Below are 7,805 nucleotides of genomic sequence, written 5' to 3'. Positions count from 1 at the left end.
CAAAGCTGGTATGAAATTTACAGAACAAAGCTGTGAAGAGCCACAGGCCTTCTCTAATAAAGACATTCCTTGTTTCTCCTTCCTAGTTTTGCTTACACAGCTTTATAAGCATTCTCTGTCTTGAGGGTACTAAGTCCATTCAAATGCTCTGGTTTCCTTCTAATTGCTTTTCTGTCACTGGCTAGTTAGCAGGTTTCACTATCTCTGTCTTTCGTTCTCTCTAGCTTTCTCTCTCTCACACACACACACATTCACACACACACACACACACACACACACACACACACACTCCCTTCCCCCTTTTCAGTATTTACCTCCATCTCAGCATGTCCATTTGCCTCAGGATGTAGGAAACACAGTACTCCTTAAAAAGCCAGCAGAAATGTTTATATCTGAACCTTCGTGCAACATTTATAAGCTCTGTCAGTGTCTCCTCTTTTCTTTGTGTTCTGTGATATTCAGCACTTTCTGCAAAGAATGTAATGGAAAAAAAAAAAAATAAGAAGATCAAGGGAGGTGCTTATCTTCAGTGACATGTCCAAACAGGCACTCTGGCCCTTTCTAATGTGCTCATCTAATTTGCTCCGGAGTCCAGGCCTGGAAGAAAAGCATCTTGAGGAAGTTTTCTTCCATGGGCCGAGCCATCTGCTAATGCCGGCCTGTGCCAGTAATTTACAAGTAATGGTTTACAGCTGTGAACCCTGGCTTCTGAGCTGTTTTGGTCATTTAGTAATTACAACAGTTTCATTAACATTTAAAGGGAATAGTCTGCTCAATATCAATTAGACACTATCTGCAACTGTGTAGCTCCATTTTCATATTTGCATTTGACATTTAATATTCTGCACACATAAATTCTTGGTCTTGGAAATGCACTGCCACAGAAGGTCAAAATTAATCCACAGCCCATTTCTACCTAGCTCTACTAAGCTTTAGGAAATATTTCTGCAGAGGGTAGGAACATAAAAGGTTATTTTGGGGCGGTTTTACACATCTGAACATTTAAGTACTTTTTCCACCACTAAAGTTAAGGTTAAAGAGTTCTTCTGGATTCCTGTTATATCTTCTGTATTCTGGGGAAATTCTAAACTTATCTGATTCAGATTTGCATAGTATTAAGCAGAAAGATGACATCTATTACTTGCAAATCTTACATAACTGCAGTGATATTTAACTTTAATATTTGAGGGTATGGGGTTTCTGTGGATTTCAACACTTAATAAATAAAACTAGACTATGACAAAAAAAATGTCTTCTTAAAATTATGTATATCTGGGACTAGGCCTTGATCTCTAATAAAATTGTTGAACAAAGGGGTGGTTTTGCTAGGGTTTATTTCAGAAGAAACAAAAGCCCAATAGTAATTTAAATTGCATGTGCCTGAAAGTGGTCCAAGGATTTGATGCCTGATGGTGGTTTTGATAGAGGATAGAGTGAGAAAGATGGGGCAAATTTCAAGTGAGTTAAAGGTCTTTAAGGGAGTAGAAAGTCAAAAGCGCCCATTGGGAGAGAGGGGAATGTTTTGAGATTGTTAGGTTCAGAGCACAGAGCAATTCACTAAGAATGGTCTGAGTGACAGAGGTTAAAAACAGTTTGAGCTAAACACGGGGACACTTTTTGACACTTGGTTTCCAGGATTTAGCTGTGATATGAAGTGAATCATGTAACATGTACCATTACTCTAAGGGTCAGAGGTAAGAAGAGCCAACTGAAAGAAGGAAGAGTGATGAAAAGAGTGTTGAAAGAGACTCCTCTGGGTCAATGAAGTGGGATTCCAGGCAGGAGGAAACCGTGACTCACAAGATGTTGTAGAATGTGTACCTTGAGATGCTTTAATAGGCTTTCATTTGTTTGCCTGTTATTCACAATCTATTCACTATTTTTTGCTACTCAAGCAGATCCAGTTACTTTAGGAATGTAGATAAAGTAAAAATCAGAAAGAAAATGTGTATTCCTAAGGCTTTTCACGTTAAGAAAGAAGCCACACTTTCCTGCCCCACTCCCCAGCACTTGAGTTTGAACCAGGCACTTGTAAGGAGGTAGAATGGAGCAATTTCAGCCTGTAGGGACATCTGATCAGAGCATTTCGATTGTCTTCAGAAATTGTAACACATAATGCACGCAATCTACCTAAAGAAAGATATTTTATAAAGTAAATTATGTTTCGGTTTCTGTCAGTATACACAAATCATGTTGTCTCATTTTTTTTCTTGGCTCCTCCAGAACTTACAGTGGTCTCCTATTGCTTATCAGATCTATCCAGAAGGCCTGATTTGTCTTGCCAAATATTTTATGGTCGGCCTCATATGCATACCCAGTTGGTTTATGTATTTGTAACTTTTTTTTCCTAACAAGAGTATTAGCTTCAGGAAGGCAGGGTAATAATCTTCTACATTTCTATCCTCACAGTTTCCAGCTGGGATCTAGGAAATTATAATTAGCTTTCAAAGTATGGACAGGCAGGGAAAATGGTAATTTGTGATCAGAACAAATCAATACAAATGAAAAAAAAGAATTAGTTTCCAAGGATGGAACTCAGAAGCATGACTTCAGTTCCTAAAATATCCAGAGCATAGAATGATACAGATAGAACGAGTTGGCGACCCAGATTATTAGGTGAACATGGAGCTTGGAATCAGATGGCAGTTATACCCCTTTGCTAGGCTGTCACATTAGCTATGTATTTGGTTGGCCCATAGTTGTGAAAAGGAGTAATTGGTATCTCTGTTTGGACTTCAGGCATTTAAGAGTTAAGTCCAGAAGGCCTGATTTGTCTTGCCAAATATTTTATGGTCGGCCTCATATGCATACCCAGTTGGTTTATGTATTTGTAACTTTTTTTTCCTAACAAGAGTATTAGCTTCAGGAAGGCAGGGTAATAATCTTCTACATTTCTATCCTCACAGTTTCCAGCTGGGATCTAGGAAATTATAATTAGCTTTCAAAGTATGGACAGGCAGGGAAAATGGGAATTTGTGATCAGAACAAATCAATACAAATGAAAAAAAAAGAATTAGTTTCCAAGGATGGAACTCAGAAGCATGACTTCAGTTCCTAAAATATCCAGAGCATAGAATGATACAGATAGAACGAGTTGGCGACCCAGATTATTAGGTGAACATGGAGCTTGGAATCAGATGGCAGTTATACCCCTTTGCTAGGCTGTCACATTAGCTATGTATTTGGTTGGCCCATAGTTGTGAAAAGGAGTAATTGGTATCTCTGTTTGGACTTCAGGCATTTAAGAGTTAAGCAAGTGACTGAAACCAGATCTTAACACTGGGGCGAGGGGGTATTTCTAAATAAGAAGAAACAAGAATAGAGGACTGGTGGTAATCAACATTATATCAGAAAGCTCTGTCAAGATCCCTGGCAGCAATGTTTTCAGCAAAGTCAGTACAGGTTACAGGTCAGGGTCATAGGGAAGTTTATGATGAAGAGGTTCTTCAGAAGGTAGTAAGGTTCTAATGCTGAAGCTTTAGTTGTGAAGACAGCATATTTTCTTCTTGGGAGAAACTGAAATAAAGGAGTCAAAGGTTTTGGAATATGAACAATAAGGAGAGAATACTCAAGATTCAGGAAACAGAATGTTAAGTCACAGCAGGAGTAACCGTAAGATTGCTTTTGAGCCAATGAAAGTGGACCCACGAGCATACCATGTCTTACTTGAGGATGAGCCCACATCTCAAATCTATAGGGCAGTGGCTTTGGCCATGATGGAGAGAGATCCAACATGATTTTAATAATAGCATGTTGATCAAAATGTAATTTCAATCATATAAGCATTTCAAAATGACAAAATCTGTGTTTAGTTTACATTTTTCTCTCTGTATTAATCAGGGTAACTAACTCTCAGGCTATATACATGTGTAAATCTCAGTGTGAATAGAGTTATGGCTTATGTCTTACGAGTCGTTCATAACTCTGAACTATCATCTCTAGGAACCTGGCTCTTTCTAGCTTTGGCTTCACTCTCCTCTGCATTCTGCACTGAAACGGGAGAGAAAAGGGAGGACCAGTGATTGCCCTTGGGTCAGTCATAAACAAGGCAAAACTCAGTAGCTGGGCCACAGCAAGTAGAAGTGGAGAGATATAATCTGTGCACACAATATGGAGGGAGATGGGACTAGTAAATAATACATGCATTCTCTGTGAAGTTATAGGATGAGGGTGACTAAGGAATGACATTTAATTTCAGGTTATTTCCACTGAAGAATTTGTTTCTATTTTTCTTTCTTTCTTTCTTTTTTTATTTTTTAGGTTTTTGCTTTAGGGTGTGCATGCTTGCCAGAGAGAGAAAAACTGTGAAAGGGAAAGTGAGAAATTCTCCCCCAGGGGGAATGGCCATGCCACAATCTCTTCTCTATTCTCTTCTCACAATCTTGGGCATGAACACACATGTTCTGGTGTGATATTGAAGCCACTGTGACTAAGACCCCAACCATGTTTGACCACGTGGGAGTTCAGCAACGTAACTACTATGCCATCTACTGGCTCCTCTATCAAAGAATTTTAAGGTAACTGTTATAATCCTGTGAATGGAGAGACTAAAGTTCAAAAAGTAAACATTACACAGGTAGTAATTATAGAGTTGAGACTGAAGGCAAGTCTTTTTGCTTTTCAAAAATCTACCAGCAGCCTTCGGTCTTTTAACATAATGAGGGGAAAAGTCAGATTCAGACAAACCTGAATCCATAATGTGCATTTGCCACTCACTTGTTAGTGTCTTTGAATGAATAACTTTGAAGCAGTGTCCACAACTGTAAAATGGAACATTTATATTTACAGTTTTTGTGATGACCAAATAAATATTACACTTTTTCTAAAACCTTCCTGAACATTGAAATTATCAGGGATTCTTACAAGATGTACAGATGTCTCAAGAACTTTACTCAAATTCTGATAAAATGGGTCTGAATTGAAGCCTGGGAATTTTTAATATAACAATGGCCCAGGATAGCTTGAGAAACACTGAGTCAAAATACATGTATTAGCACAGCTTTCATCACCCAAGTTAGAGCTAAATGTCTGTTCCTGTTGTTACTGAGGTTGCTAGCCTTGTTACTGATACTTCCAAGTATAATTTACTCCAGAAGTCCTTATCACTACTGACTGTCTATGTATCAAGCTACTCCTGTTAGTTTATGTTGCATACTTCTGAGCAACTTATTAATTACTTTTATAGTCTGGTGATATTGAGTGGAATATTGTCTTTCAGGCAGACATTTTAACATGAGTATGAGCCCTTAGTTGCAAGAATCAGAGACAAGGTCTGGCTAATTAAGTAGAAACATACAACACAACAAGTGGTTCAGAGTCTCTAGTAAGGGGAATGAAGGGGACTAGAGAAGAAGGAATTTGTTCAATATTTCTCACTTCATGATTCTAAAAAGATTCCACTGTTGCTGACCCAAACAGCACCCCTTGGTGCTATAATGTCACCCAAAATGGATTCAAGTTGCTACTGGTTCTCTGCCTTACCTGTCTCTGCATCACTTGCATTTATCTATTGCAAGGGAAGTTGAAGAAGTGACATTCTTATCTCTCACTCCTTCATGACCCATGAAGTGAGAAATTTCCCAGACAAGGAAGGAAACTGAGAAGGTAGTTGATAAAAAGAATGAAAGTTGTCCACCATACCACTTCCTCTGATTCTTGCTCCATTCTGGAGTTAGATAGAGAGATGCTCCAGAATTTATAATAGATGAAGATAGAGCACCAGGTGAAAACAAACAACAAGGAATGTATATTATAAATTTAAGAACCTCATATAAATGTTAATACCAGGACCAGCAGTTGGCACAATGGCTATGTTGCTGGACTCCCATGTAGTTGACCTCAGCTCAAGTTCTGGATCCAGTGGCTTAAATTCACACTGGGCATGTGTATGTGCGTGCCCAAGATCCTAAGAGGAGAGTGGAGGAGAAGGGATTGCTGTGTGGCCATCCTCCCTGGGGGGTGATTTCTCACTTTCTGTCTCTCTGTTTCTGTCTGTCTTTCTGGCAAGCACACATGCCCTATAGCAAAAATCTCTCCAAATAAATAAATAAATGCTAATACCTTAGGTATTTAGTATATTTGATGAAAAATTTTAATGAATGAATAATTGAAGGAAGGAAGAAAGAGAAGAAGCAAAGAAGAAACAAAATGTTTCTTCTATAGTTCTTCTGTGAATAAAATTCTACGTTATCCATGATCTCAGAGGAACTGGATTCCTATCTTACAGTCAAATACTCAATAAATATTCGCCAGTGATTTCCCTAAATACAACCCTAAATTCTCCCTGACAGTAGTAATACTGGTACATCCTTAGGCTGCTCCTGGTGTGTCCCGACCCACAAGACAGTAGAACAGGGTTCCTGAGGAAAGGAGTGAGAGATGGGAAGAACGGCACAATGTTACAACACGGAGATGACACAGTGTTACAACTCTTCAGGGTCGTCCGTTTATTGGTTTATTGTGGGCCAGGGATTTTGGTTATATACATGTTGGTGGGTGCTGATTGGTTAAATGAAGGATTGTAAAAGGTGGGTTATGATTGGTTGCTTTTTTTTTTTTTTTGACTTTTTTATTATAAATTTTTTTTTCTCAACACAACACACATATGAATTTTCCATCCAAAATACACTGTGCATTGGCTCAATCAAGCACATCAACATATATGTTCTCAGCAAATGATTTCCCAATTTTTGTGTCCTGCATACCTTGCCTTTTGTTTTGCCATCCTAGGTTCCCCATCCCCACCCTCTGCCATGTCCCATCTTCCTCCTCCATTGTCCCTGACATTCATGATTGCCCTCAATGGCTTCCGCCCCCCCCCATTCAATTGTTCTACCAATGAACTCAATTAGTCTAAGTATATCCACTAGCTAGCACAGCTGACATATCCTTACACATGTATCCAAATCTGATCCTAGGCATAAACCCCAGGGAGTAGAATGAACATATTATAAAGTAGACCCCAGTTGTGTCCATACAACTCTCTTCAGTCATCAAATGTGCATTTTTTTTTCCTCCTGCTTATTACTTTTTTTATATTAAATTATATTGCCTAACACTCATTCCCTGAGTATCATCACAACACACCAAGTGTAGTTTCCCATCTAGGATAAACTACATAGTGTCTTAATCAAGCATGTCGTCACCAATACTGTTCCATTTCTACTTTCATACATATAAATATGTTTTTTATCCTATGTTTGACCCTCAGCCCTTTCCCCCTCTCCCAATTACTCTATCTCTGCTATAGACAGCTATCCTCCAGAGGGGTCATTGAAAATGCGATACCTGCGAGTAGAGGGAGAGGGGTCACGAGTCCAAAGTTTTTAACAATAGGGAAAATAGATTCCATTCAAGGTTGGATCAAGTGTGGGTCTCGTGCAGTTCCGCAACTGTAGGTGAGTCTCCATGGAATACAGTTTCAGGAAAGCAGTTCTGGTAAGCAGAGTTGACCATCAGTTGATGTGGCACAGCGGCCATCTTGTGGTTAGCAGGAGTGGTGTTGTGGAGGTCTGCAGCGTGACTTATCCTCGGGTGTCTGGCTTCCCTAAGAATGGCAGGGTAGTTCCTGTTCTTGCCTGAGGTAATGCAGGGCTGGTATCCATCATCTTCTCACTGTCCATAGGTAGATAAAATCCTTCTCTACAGTGTATTTCTCAGTTGGTTTAAGGCAGTTAAAGGTTCTTTCTGTTGCTTATAGTTGCAAATTCTTATTCCTTCTCTTCAGCTTCAGCTTGCTGGCCCAGAGGCCGCCCGCCTCCTGCCGCCGCCGGCTTAGCAGGGCTCTGGGGGGGGGGCACGCAGAG

General features: G+C 39.5%; 1 long non-coding RNA gene across 1 annotated transcript in view; it reads right to left on the bottom strand.

Moving 5' to 3' along the window:
• Nucleotides 1-344: 344 nt before the first annotated feature.
• Nucleotides 345-7,805, bottom strand: part of LOC102475827 (uncharacterized) — a 29,262-nt gene continuing 21,801 nt past the window's right edge. Inside the window, exon 3 of the long non-coding RNA XR_335636.1 lies at nt 345-468. This is a non-coding gene — a long non-coding RNA (uncharacterized LOC102475827). The remainder of the gene's footprint in view (nt 469-7,805) is intronic.

Source organism: Tupaia chinensis, unplaced genomic scaffold (genome assembly GCF_000334495.1).
Source record: "Tupaia chinensis unplaced genomic scaffold, TupChi_1.0 Scaffold000478_3, whole genome shotgun sequence".
NCBI classification, from domain to species: domain Eukaryota; kingdom Metazoa; phylum Chordata; class Mammalia; order Scandentia; family Tupaiidae; genus Tupaia; species Tupaia belangeri.
Note: the sequence above shows the minus strand (reverse complement) of the source record. Positions and strands in the feature narration are given on the sequence as shown.